Source organism: Gracilinanus agilis, chromosome 2 (genome assembly GCF_016433145.1).
Source record: "Gracilinanus agilis isolate LMUSP501 chromosome 2, AgileGrace, whole genome shotgun sequence".
Lineage (NCBI taxonomy): Eukaryota > Metazoa > Chordata > Mammalia > Didelphimorphia > Didelphidae > Gracilinanus > Gracilinanus agilis.
Genome location: NC_058131.1, coordinates 219,622,383 through 219,636,848, shown reverse-complemented (window position 1 = coordinate 219,636,848; position 14,466 = coordinate 219,622,383). Strand labels below are relative to the sequence as shown.

At 37.5% G+C, this 14,466-nt stretch overlaps 1 protein-coding gene and 1 long non-coding RNA gene across 2 annotated transcripts in view; both read left to right on the top strand.

Moving 5' to 3' along the window:
* CRIM1 (cysteine rich transmembrane BMP regulator 1) overlaps nucleotides 1-14,466 on the top strand; it is a 243,076-nt gene that overhangs the window by 23,078 nt on the left and 205,532 nt on the right. The gene's annotated exons all lie outside the window — the stretch shown is intronic.
* LOC123237049 lies at nucleotides 7,504-8,993 on the top strand. The gene is made up of 3 exons (XR_006505450.1): nucleotides 7,504-7,793; nucleotides 7,897-8,002; nucleotides 8,187-8,993. It is a non-coding gene; the product is annotated as an uncharacterized LOC123237049 (long non-coding RNA).

Sequence of the window (14,466 nt, the reverse complement as noted above, 5' to 3'; positions counted from 1 at the left end):
TGCTCAGCATATAGTAGGTGCTTAATTAAGGCTTGCAGATTGACCTTCCATAGTGTACATACCTTCTTTAGACCTCCTCATCTGTAAATTAAAAAGTTTTTACTAAGTGACTTCTAAGGCCCATTTTTTATTTAAATCTACTGCTTCTTAGATTATTTTTGAATAGTAATACTGGAGTCAACTCTGAATTAGTTATGCCTGATAGAGAGGAAGAAAACATCTGATAATTTTAACCATAGATAAAAACACCAGGGAATTCTCCTAGCTGCTACAGCAGCCCTTATTGGTAAGTACCATACTACCAGAACAAAAAGCAAACAATAAAGCAGAGAAAGGGAACTTAAGCTATTTAGAAAAAATGAATTTGAATCAGGATGAGGAACACAGTATCCATCAATCCCTTTATGATTGTCTTTTTAATTTTAGTAATTCCCTTTCAATTGTTTTTCTTGTACAGGGGGACAACAATGAGATCACTGGAGAAGATAGACAACCTTCTTGATGAACAATAGCTATTTCAGCATTAAAAAGAGGGCTAGCCTATGTGTGAGGCATTTTGCAGCAATATCATTTTTAGTCCTTCTATCAGTCCCCCTAAAGTAATGCTGTGAGTCCCTAAAGAAACCTCAGAGAGGTATTTGAAGGAAGAATTGGGGAAATAATACCCTCTCACTTCCTTGTTTGATTAGCTTTTCATGCCTACAGCCAAATCATGAAGTATTATTTTTGTTGTTGCTCAGTCATTTCAGTTGTGTCCCCATTCTTCATGACCTTATTTGGAATTTTCTTGGCAGAGATGCTGGAGTGGTTTGCCATTTCCTTCTTCAGCTCATTTTACAACTGAAGGAACTGAGGCAAACAAGGTTAAGTATTTTGCTCAAGGTCTCACAACTAGTGTCAGAGGCCAGATCTGAACTCGGGAAAATGAACCTTCCTGACTTCATACCCTGCTCTCTGTTCACTGTGTGGTCTAGCTCCTGAAGTATTATTAGATTGAGACAATATTAGAAAGAGATGCTGTATTCACAATGGAGGAAAGAAAGTGAACAAGTCTCATCCCCCATGAAACATATCAAATTTATCAAGGAAATCTATGGGATTATTATTTGTTGTGGGGGGAAAAAGTCACTGGAGTATACAGATAATTGACATAAAGTTAACTTTCTTTTTTTCTCCCCTTCCCCAACAATATATGTGTTTCTCTTCAAATATGTGGGTGAATGCATTCTTACTATATGAATACGCAATTCATACACATACATAAATAGTCATAGATTCTACAACACTGGGAAGTGTTCTTATTTCTTACTAAAATTAACTTGTTTTTTTCTCTTTCTTTGATGACGGAGTTCCTAACTGATATTACTAATATTTTATTACTGTTCTCCATTGTTGATGATATTAACTGCTATTAAGGAAGGCATGTTGGCCTAATAGAGAGAGTGTTTAACTTGAAGGCGGATTCCTATCTCCAGCATTTACTAGCTGTCAGACTATGGAGGAGGCACTTAAACTTTCTTAGATTCAACTTCCTTATCAGTAAAGTGAACATAATAACACGTGTAGTGCTTAGCTCATGGGATAATTGTGAGCCTCAAGTGAGGTAATGCAAGTAAAATGCTTTGCAAATCTTAAAACATTTTATTAATGCTGTTGCTTTTATGACTCCCAGATTTTATGACAGCAATGTCCATTCTTGATATTAATGAATACTTTGATAGATCTACAGTCTTATGGATATGGGTCCCCCCCCCCCAGTGATACATATGGCAATTCATCTCTTGTTGCTATGACCAAAGAATTCACGAGTAATGAGCTACCTGGCTAAACTCTTCCTCAGAATGCAAACAGAGTCTATTGCTGTGATCAGAGACTACATATGGCTATAGGTGAAGACAATGCAAATTAAAAGAACCTTTTAAAATCCTTGGAGCATATAATGTACTCTTATAGCCTTTGAGAATCAGAGTCATATCCACACCCCGAGGAAAAGTCCCAAATTATCATAGCAAGTCAGAACATTGGGCTTAATCAAATAAGATGAAATCCAGTAGTAATGAATAGAAGTCTTGTACCTGGATACAAAAAGAAAATCAATGTCACAAGCACAAGATGGGTGAGGAATGGTTAGGCAGAATCTTTGAAAAAAAGAGCCATAGGTTTTTGTGGACTGCAAGCTCAATATGAGTTTAGCATGTGATGGAACAGCCAAAAGGAAAACAGAAAACTTAATGTGATCTTAGCCTCTGTTAAAGAGGGTTCTAACTTTCCAAAAAAGGGAGTCTCCCTCTGTTACCTTACTCTCATCTGACCCTTATCTGAAGCACTGTTGGGTTCAATTCTGAGCATCACAGTTTTGTTTTGTTTTTATCCTTTACTTCCTGCCTTAGCATCAATACTGAGTTCCAAGGCAGAAACGCAGTAAGGGCTAGGCAATTTGGGGTTAAGTGACTTGCCCAGGGTCACATAGCTAGGAGCATCATGGTTTAAGAAGGAAATTGTTAAACTATAGAATAACCAGAGAAGGCTAGTCAGAATGGCAAAGGGTTTTTTGTTCATGTTATATGTGAATATGTTGAAGGAATTGGACATTTTTAATCCTGGGGAAGAAAAAACAAGAAAATTGAAGATTAAAAGAAGGAGAAAGGCATATAGTGGTATTCAGGTATTTGAAGGAGGGGCTATGAAATAAGGCTTTGGCTGGATCTGTTTGGCTTCAAAGGGTAGAGCAAGGAGAAACATTAATCAATCAGCAATCACTTTAATAAATACTTATTATGTACCAGGTACTATGCTAAGCATTAAGGATACAAAGAAAAGACAGCGATGGTATGGAATTAGGAAGTTCAAATTCAGCTTCTGACACTTACTAGCCCCTATGACTCTGGGCAAGTCATTTAACCTCTGTTTGTTTCAGTTTACTAATCTGTAAAATGGGAATGATAATAACACTTACCTTTCAGGGTCGTTGTTAGGATCATCCATAATAATAATTGTAAAGCACTTAGCACAATTCCTGGCACTATATAAATATGAACTTTTATTAAAAGCAGTCTCTTCCCTCAGGTAGTGGAAGAGTCAATATATAAACTAATATATGCAAAGATAAATACAGAATAAGTGAAAGTAGGTAGAAACTCTAAAGAGGCAGATTGAGCCTTGATGTCAGGAAACACTTGATAACAAGTAGAGCTATTCAAAAAGAGTAATGGACTTTCTCAAGAAGAACTGGGTTCCCTTCCTGTATCTTTTCAAATGGGGACTATACAACTATTTAAAGAGACGGGTTAGATAGTTACTTGGGGTATTCTGATTCCAAATCCTATGTTTCTATGATGAGGCATCATTTTAAGGTTTGCATGGCTCTTTACAAATATTCTCATTTTTTTCCTCACAACAATCATGGGAGGTGGGTGCTATTATAATCCCCATTTTACATTTGAGGAAACTTAGGCAAATGACATTAAGTGACTTGCTCCTAGTCATACAGTAAGTGTCTGAGTCAGTGTTTGAACACAGATCTTCATGACTTCAGGTGTAGCACTCTGTCAGCTGTACCACTTAACTGCTCTAAGGATAAGATATGGATACTCCAAAACCATCCTTTGTGTTTTACCCAAGATACCCCATGCACCATGCCATTCCTTAAATTTATTATTTTTTAATAGAAAGACATATTTTTAGGTTCTTTGGAAAGGGTAGAGCATTAAAAAGGCCAATATAGATTTTCCTTAGGACTTTCCATATTAAAAAGATTAATTTCAGGTAATTGGCATGTGAGAAAGTGACTTCCTATATAGGAAGAGAACCTGTCCTTTTTAACATTCCTTCAGAAAGGTGTTATCTAAATTTCCTTCCTGCTATCCTGCCATTGTTTGTTGATTTTCTATTTTCCCAGGCAACTCTATATGCTGCTGCCAAATCACAGTCCCGGTTTATTCATAAGGTTTCTAGTATTGGGTAAATCAAACAGGTGTAATATGCTTCTTTCCAAAGAATCTTATTACTCTCTATTTCCTTCTTTCTTTCCAGGATCATTTTAAACAAGTTTAGGCCTTTACCTGTATTAGACCAGAGGGAGAAATATTTAAATCCATCTGAAATTGGAAGGGATAGTCATTGTAGTTTTATAATTTAAAGCACCTAAAATCTGGCATCAGGAAGACGACTGGATCCTTAAATCTGGGTAATCTCTCCTTCTCCAAGAGTTCCCTTTGTGGCCTGTAATGCAATAGGGAAGATAACTCAGTCCACTTAAATGTTTTCCATGGCTCTTTGTATGAGGAGTTTCTCAAAAGCCTCTGGTGACTGCTAGTATCACATCAGTTTGGTCCACTGAGCATATCATATGTGCACCATAAATGTTAAAAAAAAAAACAAATTTGGAGACATTGATGCCTGCTCTAAAGAACAAACTTACTCAATAGGGTCATCATAATTTGGTAGATTTTTGCAGAATTTGGCAGATTATTTTATCTGAGATTTATTTTTGTAAGAAAAAGGAATCTAACTAATTAGATATATAAAGAAGGAAAAGATATCCTCTCTGAGATGAATTTGCAACTTCAGTGTTATTATCTGATAATTTTAATTTTTTTTCTTAAAACAATTGGTTAGCACTATTTTATAGATTAAGAAACTGAAGTCCAGAAGTCAATCAAGACATTGATTAAGTTGGGGGAAAGATTAATCTTAGGCTGAGAGATGAGAGATGGAATATCCTTTACGGGGAGAAGCAAGTAAGCCAGTTTGCCTGGAACAAAGAAAATATGTCAAAAAGACTAACCCAGGAAGTTGGAACTATGTTGTGAAGAACTTTAAATAATAAATAGAGCTTATATTTTATCCCAGAGGTAATAGTGAGCCTGTAGAGAGTTTTGAGCAGAGGACAGCTTTACAAATATTGATTTATTAGGAGAAACTTTTTTGGGGGAGGGAGGTGAATTGGAAAGAAGAGAGGAGAATAGAAGAAAGAATAATTAGGTAGCCATTGCAATAGCTCTAGGCAAAAGGTAATGAAGGGTTCAGAAAGGGTTGTAGCTTCGTGAGGGGAGAGAAGGGAATGGATTCTAAGGGTGTTACAGAGGTGGAATACACTAAACATGGCAACTGATTGGATACCAGGAGCAAAGAATAGGAGAAAATTAAAGTTGACACTGCATTTGAAAAACCATGTGACTGAAAGGATCAGCAGAAATAAGGAAATTAGGAAGAGGGGAAGGTTTGAGGGACAAGATATTGATTTGTCCACTTTGAAATGCCTCTGGGACATCTATTTGGAAATATCTAAGAGGCAATTAGTAATGTAGGGACTGGATTTCTGAGAGGGACTAAGGATAGATATATAGATTTAGGAGTCATCCAAAATAGACAGGATACATTGATCTATGGGAACTGAAAATATCACTGAGAGAGAGGGCTCTGGGCAGATCATCCACATTTTAGGGGTGTGCATAGACATTGATTGATCTTACTGAGGAGTAGACAAACAAGTAGGAAGAAAACCAAGAGATAAAACCCATGGAGGAAAGAATAATCAGGAATTACTGTTTCTTTGACTATTTCAAACTATATTTTTCTAGGGTAAAATTCATATTTTGCAGCAGTAGCATTGAGCATTAATAGTGACTAAAATTATCTCTATCAAATGTTCTTTTAGGTTTAAAACAGAATCTTCCAATGTAATGAAATGTGAATAATCTAATTTTAAACTTATTAAGTTGATATTCCACTGGATTTTAGCATATTTTAACATTGAATTTATTTAAGTTTGATATCATATCTCAGGGTTGACAATGTCAAATAGTTATTATTACTATGAAGTGAATATTTTCCTCTCTTGGGTTACATAGACATAGAACCTAAACAATTTAGTATCACTCCACTATCAGTTGGGGATGTAGCCCACCTTTGAGAATTTCTTTATTTGGGAATTCTGGAGATAATGTATTATCATCAATTTGGAGGAAGTTAATAAGATGTGCAGATTTGTGACAATTAATAGTAAACACAACAATAAAGATTGAATTACAGATAGTATCCCTAGCTTCCTTCCAAAGTTCAATTGCTACTTTTTATACATCTTTATAGAGCCACTGCCTAGAATAGTACTGGTACATAGTAGTTGATTAAATACTTGCTGATTGATTGATTTAAAGTTATTGAAATTTTTCATCTTTTTTTTGTATTAAAACTTTCATCTTGTGATAACATATTATCTGTCACACTTTGATTTTATTCTCTTCCCAGCTCTTGTCCAATAATGTAACTTTCCAATTCTGTCGTTAGATTAGATTTTTTTTAATTTTTTTATAAAGGCAAACTAGAATCCTGATGCAATTTGCTTGGAAGAAGGATTCTTTATAAATGTGATGGACAGTCTTTTTTGAAATAGTTTTGATATAGTCTCGTGTCTCTGCCTGTGTTTCTGCAAGTATGTATCATTAGCAACAATAGCAATCAGAAAAGAATATAGGCCTTCTCATTTCCTGTTTCATATGTATACTGTGAGGTCATTTAGCTAGTATATCATCTCTGCTTCGGTTAAGAATAAACTATATGGAGGCTTCTGCCCTTCTCTAACTCTTGACCAATATCTGTGAGCTGAGAGCTGTCCATACCAAAAAGGGACTGAGACTAATAGCCTTTTCCTTAGCATCATAGTTCACTGACCCTTTTCATTAGTGTTGCTCTTACTGACCCTCAGAGTACATCTGTACAAGATTTTCAGGCAGGGTGTTGTGGCTCTTCTTTAAATAGGAAAATATCCTACAAGATTTACAGCATGTGTGTGTGTGTGTGTGTTCGTGTTCATGAATAGCACAGACAGAGTTAGGTTTTGGAGGTATTCAGAGTATCATATTCAAGAGGAAGATAAGCATCAGTTGTACTCAGAGGAAAAGTACATATGTACCCAAATCTAGATAAATCATTTTGTGGTTAGCATCATTTTTATTTCTTACATTATGAATTAGCAGGAATTTTTTTAAGTAAAGGAGGATGAAGTAGATAATTTTTAATATAGTCTCTTCCAGTTCTAATATTCTATGATTTGTAGGTCATGTTATTATAATATTTCAAACACTCTAGAAATACTTATGTAGTTGGATTTTTGTTGCATTATGAATTAAATCTGTTATCTTAGTTTATATTTTTCAGGGTGGAAGTGGTGAAGTAAAAGGTGCTTTTTAGTTGAGTATTCCACGATGTGTCCATCTCTTTTTGCATAGTTCCAAACACCTTTCCCGCCTTGCACATAGGAGGACCCTTCAAAATTTTTGTTGAATGAATGAATGAATGAGGTTTTATTTCTCTTAGACACACATTATAGAATGGACTTAGAGAAGATTAAGAGAGACTTAGTCTGTTCCTCTACATCATTGGTTCCCAAACTTTTTTGGCCAACCGCCCCCTTTCCAGAAAAAATATTACTTAGCCCCCTGGAAATTAATTTTTAAAATTTTAATAGCAATTAATAGGAAAGATAAATGCAACTGTGGATATCACGGCTCCCCTGGATCGCTGCAGCACCCACCAGGGGGCGGTAGCCCCCACTTTGGGAATCACTGCTCTACATTTAGACAGGCATCACTCAAAGCACCTTGGTCTCTGATCTTGTCAGTCATTGAATTGGAGAGCTGTACAGACAGATGTTCAGTACTGGTTTTGAGAGGAAAGCTGTGTCTTCCATATTGATCCTGAGGAAATGGTGTGGGAGAAGGTGCTGCTATTCATCTTAGTAAGGTGCATGGGTCTTACTCTGGATGAGGACTTCGGCTCCAAAAGAGGAGAAGGTAAGTCATTGTTTAAGAATGTTCATTTAAAAGATCATTATGGTATTATTTTATTGTGAAAATTGAGGCTAAAGGCTCTGTCTCTGTCTCTATGCTTTTTCAGTAGGGGCTGTAAGCCTAAGAATGAGGAATTTCCTATCTCAGATTTGACAAAGGTGATGCAAGGATAGCCACGTCTAAGATACAAGCCCTTTTTTTCTTCTACAGATGTGAGTACTCCATTTCGTTATTAAAATGTTTCTGTAACAGGATTGAAAATTTCAGTACAAATTCTTTTGTTGTGTTAAGTCTAAATGGAGGTAAACTTACATTAGGTCACCTTATAGATTGTGTTGCTTTCTCCACTGAGTTTGCTATCATCTACTAACTTGCTTTTTCTTTTTTCTTTTCTAGATGCCCAGTTTTGTTCCAGAATTTTTAAAACCAACAACCCCTTCCCCCTCTTTAAATAAATATAATTGGATTAAAACTATGTGATATGGTTATTTTACAAGGTGTGGTGAAGAATCCATCATCATAAAAACATGGAATATTTTCTCTCTTTCATGTTTTCCTTACCTAGTCCATTTAAAGGCCAAACTTTATGAAAGCAAGAACTGTCCTAGGTCACACTTTTGATGAACCATTGAATACTTTCTGTTAAAGTTCAAAACTCTGTATCATTTTCATGGCTGAACTATTTAAAGTATTTGATTTTTATACAATCATAATCTCTGATAGTGAAAGGAAAACTAGAGCATGAAGGTCAAATGAGTGATTTATCTTTACCAAAACTGTATATTGAATGATTTTTTTATAACACATATTTTATACCTGGGCAGGGAGCAGAATATAATTCTCTTTAGTTTCAGATAACTCACTACACAGAAGACTTGCTCTATAGGCTGGTATTTCAGCCTTATTAAGCAAAAGGAGCATTCAATATTGAATTACTGGCATAGTTTCCTGGGGATAGTAATTGGCAGTTACAGGGTTTTTGTATGTTTCAATAGAAGCAATTACTTAGAATATATGAAATTTTATAGAGGCATCTCTCAGACAGTCATTTTTGTTATCTGTCCCATAGATATGCTGCTTATTTTGGGGTCATGTTTCCTGTTAGTGAAGATTAACCAAATAAAAAAGTATAAGGTTTTTTAAAAGGCACTTTTGGGGCAGCTGGGTAGCTCAGTGGATTGAGAGCCAGGCCTAGAGACAGGAGGTCCTAGGTTCGGACCTGGCCTCAGACACTTCCCAGCTGTGTGACCCTGGGCAAGTCACTTGACCCCATTGCCTACCCTTACCAATCTTTCACCTATAAGTCAATACACAGAAGTTAAGGGTTTAAAATTAAAAAAAAAAAAAAAAAAAAAAAAGGCACTTTTAAAAAAGTAAAGTTGATTTAATTTGATTTCTTTGAGGATAGCTCAGTGTTTTTTAATATATCTTATTGTAGAGGCAGTTCCCAATTTATGTAATTCATACTTAAAATTGCCTGTTCTACACAATTAACCATTCTATACTGGTCAAGTACTCCCCTCTATTCCATGGCCCCTGTTATTGTTAGTAATTGTCTTTCCTTTCATGCTTTCCTCTGCTTCAGCCAGTCCAAGAGGCAGGTACACTAGCTGGCCATTTGGACTTACCTCTCAGCTTTGCTGACCACATCTCTCCATTCTCAGCATTTTGGCCCTTCCTTTCCTCCCTTACTACTTTCAGGCTCAGGAGATATTAGCCCAACTACCTTCTTTTTCTTGTGTCTCTCCCACCTTCCCACACACCATCACGATGACTGCCTTTCCTTTTTCGTTGGGATTCTAGGAGTGTTACTGTGTTCAGGGATTAGACAATCAATTAGTGATACCAGATCCACCCTCTAGGTCAAGACTCAGGTCCAGACTGGACATGCAGAAGCACTTCATGTTTCAGCCATCCAATGTATGTGGTTCCCTTTTATAACTGAACCTTCGTGGGATCATAAATCTTAGAAAGGGATCTTAGAGGTCATTTAGACCTACCTCCTTTCATTTTACAGATGATATCCCCAATGGATTGAATGAGTTCCTCAAAGTCATCCAGATACAAAAAATGGGAAAGCTGGAATTAGCAGTTGGGTCATTCTGCAACCCTGAATCTAGACCTGGAGTCTATTCATTGCATTAATGCAGGAAACTTCATGTAATGTAGTCTTGAGATCCCTTCTTGTATGCATAAAAATTTTATGGATGTAGTTTTTTGTCCTTTTAATGTACTTTTTGATCCATTCTTAAGTTTTGTTGAGAGCTGTTTTTGTCCTTTTTCTTTTTTGTCCATTGATATAAAGGATAACATGGAAAATGTAGATAATGTAAAAACAAAAGTTATCAACAAAAACATATATATATATATATTTTTTTTAAAAACTGTAAGGAACTGCCAACTAGAGGAGATAGAAGATTGTTATAAGAACAAAGTCTGAGGTCAGTGTGAATGCTGACCTCCATCTGACACTTAAACCCAAGACACAGAGTCTATGAGATAAAGAGGTAGAGGCAGGAGGCGCAGAGGATTCAGGGAGAGAATCCTACGATCTTAGTTTAGAGTTGGGAAAGACCTTAGAGATCTTCAAGTCTTACCACAGAAAAGTAATGAGAGAGACCAAAAGAGATAGAAAGATTAATCTAGAGATTCCAAGACAGAATGAGAGGAAGGATTTGCTCTGAGGTTAGTAATGCTCCATTGCCTCCTAAGAAACAGAATAGGAAACACTTAAGATTTATAAGCACCTACTACCTGAAAGTGAAACGGGCATGGAGTCAGGGAATGTAGAAGCCAGAAGAAATCAGAGTTACTCTGATGCCCTTATTTTGCAGACGAGGTAGCTGAGCCAGGGGAGTAAGAAGCCACCACTTCTGTGAATGTGCACCCTCACATCTGTGTGTGTTTTTCAAAAGGAGCTCCTAAGATTGTTCTTGCTTTCCCGCTGCTGATCAAGGGCACGAGGGCACAAGGAGTGCCGGCCACGGCAGACAGAATAAACCTCCACTGAGCTTCCTCCTCTCCACCCTTACCCCCCACTAGGAGCCCTGGCATGCATCTGAAAGAATGCAGCACTATGACCTCTGAGTTTCTCTGTGTCCTAGAAGGGCCTTAGATGCTGGGGGTGGAGTGAAGGAAGGACTGGTGAACAGAACTCTAGGGAACTGAGCAGCTTCTGCTCCAGGAGAACATGCCTTTTGGCCTCAGACTAAAATGGAAGGAAAGATATTGTTGGGGCAGAATGAATTCTGTAAAGCAGGCTTGGTAAATTCTTATGGTGCCAGGTCACTGGGTGGTTTCCAAGGGCAGCAAACAAGTGATGACAATGCCTCTTCACTTCTGGTAAAGGGTAGAACAGCTTCTCCAAAATAGGGGAAAAGACATCTCTAACTGAAGGGTCTGAGGTCAATTAAAAAATCAGGAAGTCAGTCAGTAGGCATTTATGTATCTGCTTTAGTCCTGACTGGTAGAAAGCAAAGGGAATACACAAACAGAATGGACAAAGTCCCTACCCAGAAGGAGTTTATGTTCTTTTGGGAAGACAGCACATCCATTTATAAGTATTTATATGAGATATACCCAAATAATTCACCAAGTAATTTGGAGATACAAGGGAAGAGCAGCTAGGTTAGTAGGTTAGGAATCAAGATGGCATATGGACTAAGCTTTGAAGGAAACTAGGAATTTTAAGTGGCAGAGGTGAGAAGCCAGAATTTTCTGTGAGGTGAAGACAGCCTTTGAAAAGGTGGAGAAAGAGAGAGAGAAGGAGAGAGGAGAGGTCAAGTCCTGAATTCAAGGTGGGGGAGAGGAAGAGAGAGGAGAGAGAGAGAGAGAGAGAGAGAGAGAGAGAGAGAGAGAGAGAGAGAGAGAGAGAGAGATCAAGTCCCAAATTCAAGGAGAAGAAAGGCAAGAATTAAAGCATTGTTACAGGAGCTTCCAAAGGACTGAGTTAGAGTAACAAGTATCTAACCATCAATTCCTTCCCATCCAAAGATATTTTGTATAGATCTTATATATATCTAGACATATATCTTACCTCACATTAGAATGACAATTCTTTGAGGCAGGGATCTCTTTTGTCTTTGTACCATTAGCCCTTAGTATAGCGCTTGGCACATAGTAGGTGCTTATTAAATGCTTGTTAAATTATTGGATATATTAAGGCTTTTAAAAGATCTTTTCCCAAATAACCATATTATCTGCTATCCCCTTGTTCCACTTTAGATCCCCAATAGTTGGTAATGCTTCTGAGTCTAGCCCAAACTTAATTGATTCTTGTGGGGTGGAAAGGAACAGGTACTGAATAAAACAAATTACTGCTTATCTTGTTCCCTTTCCCTCCTTGTCAGATAGAAATCTGACACTGATAAATCACTGAGAAAGCCTTTGGGGAAAATTTTCTTAGAGAAATCAGGTTTTTCTTTTTATTTTTAAAAAGTTTTATTGATTCTTTTTTCCCATTACTGTGCCTTCCAATGACTACCCCTCCCCAAATAGAAAGCTGTCTTGTACAAATAAGTTAAGCAAAGCAAAACAGTGTATTAACTATGATGCAAGTCTGAGTCTACACCTCTTGTTCACCATCTCTACCCAGTGGCAGAAGGTGTTTATCCTCAGTTATCTGAAGTCATCATTGGACGCTGTATTGATCAGTTCTGAAGTTTCTTAGTGCTACTTTCCTTGCAGCCATCATGTAAATACTTTTCCCTGGTTCTGCTTACTTTGTTATGTATCAGTTCATATCAGTCTTCCCTAGGTTTCTCTGAATCTTTTTATTTATCAATCCTTTTAATTATGATAAGGGTAACCACAATGTCCAGAGTCCCATCTAATTATGGAATCATGAGGCTTTGAGGCTTTCTGCTTATTAGGTATGTATTCATTTGGATTTAGAATCCTCTATAAATGCTTCCCCCGTGAATAGAAGCAAGACAAAGAGGATCTTATTGTCTTACCTCCCTTCAAATCAAAACATTTTGAGGAGCCAGGATACAGAGCTAAGCACAGCGGGGATTTGTGCAAACCCTTGTGGAATTCAATGGGCGGGCTGTGTTCTTACTTACAACTGGGGCTTCACTCTGGGTGGTTGCCAAACTGCATATGAGGCACACCCATGAGGTAGCAGCCAATTTTGCTTTGGGAGGGCTTAAAATTAAATTCCAGCTCTAAGAAAAGAAATGGAGGCTGTGGGCAGAAGCTTTCCATCTTTCTTACACTAGAACACCTGTCTGGGAGGAAAGAGTCTCAGAAACTGCTCTGCTTTGGCGACACCTAAAGTGATAGGCATGACCACCAGCTAGAGGAACTTCAATCTGAATACATTAACTGTTCTCAAATGGCACAACAGGATTAGACGATGAAGTTAAATGTTTTTTTCTTTCACTTAGATTTTTGACCAATTCTCTTTTCTTTGCCTCCATATGAAATTGTGCAAACCATTCAGAATGGTTACTGGGTGTGGGGGGAGAGGGTCAGGTTCTGATTAAGTATTACACCAGCCTGCTGGGCTACAGTCCCAGGTATACCCTGCTGCTTCCTATAGCAACTAGCTGATACCAGATCTGGTGAGGCTGAGTGGAATGTCACAAACCCCTATTCCACACTGCACCTCAGTAACCAGGCTTTCCAGCTCTTCTCATCAAGAACTCTCCCAGAGAGCAGCCTTCTACAAGGTTTTGAGCTTTGTTTTTTTTTAAAAATGAGACAGATGTGAAAAACTAGATTTCAAAAACATCCCACCTAACACTGCAAGTAAGAGGCTAGTTAGCAAACTATGAATGTGCCCGAGGTAATGACATAGGAAGCCATAAGCAGGTTTCAAAGTGAAATAAATTGTGAATGAGAACCTGTGCCATGTGTTTCCAAAGTACTTGTGATTTCCCAGTAGTCTCTTTCATAATCTCTAGAAGATTCTCTATCTTCTTTCCTTTCTCTATGTATTCAAACTTGTTTTCCCTCAAACATCAGTGGTCAATTTTAAAATACGCAATTTTTAGTTTTGCTTATTCACTAGTATTGCAGCATATGATCATACATTTTGTGATGAGCCATACAGGGCATCTAGTGCAGTGGTCTCATTTCACAGATGAAAAAACTGAGGGGTTCAGAGAGTTGGGGTACATCACCCAAGGTCACCCAGGAAGTAAGTGGCAGGATAAAGATTTCAACTCAGGTCCCCTGAGGCGACTGAATGGAGAAACTAAGCATGCTTTCCACTGTGCCATGCTTCATTCCCTTCATATCAACATGTTTGATATGTTTAAAATTAAAAAATGACTAGAATAGGTATCACTTTCTACTATTTCACCTGCATCATAGATTAAATCTTTTTTAAAAAACCATTATCTTCCACCTTAGAATCAACCCTATGCATTGATTCCAAGGCAGAAGAATGGTAAGGACTAGACAATGGAAGTCAAGTGACTTGCCCAGGGTCACACAGCTGAGATGTCTGAGGCTTACATTTGAATCCAGTACCTCCTGTCTCTAGACCTGGCTCTCAACCCACTGAGCTACCCAGCTGCTCCCCATAGATTAAATTTTAAAAGATATAGTATGTAGTATAGTGGATATAGTGAATAGAATTCTGGGCTTGGGTTAAGAAGACCTGGGTTCAAGCCTGCCTTGCGATGACTCTGTGACTCAGAGATGTAATCGGCTTCAGAGAAGAGAACCC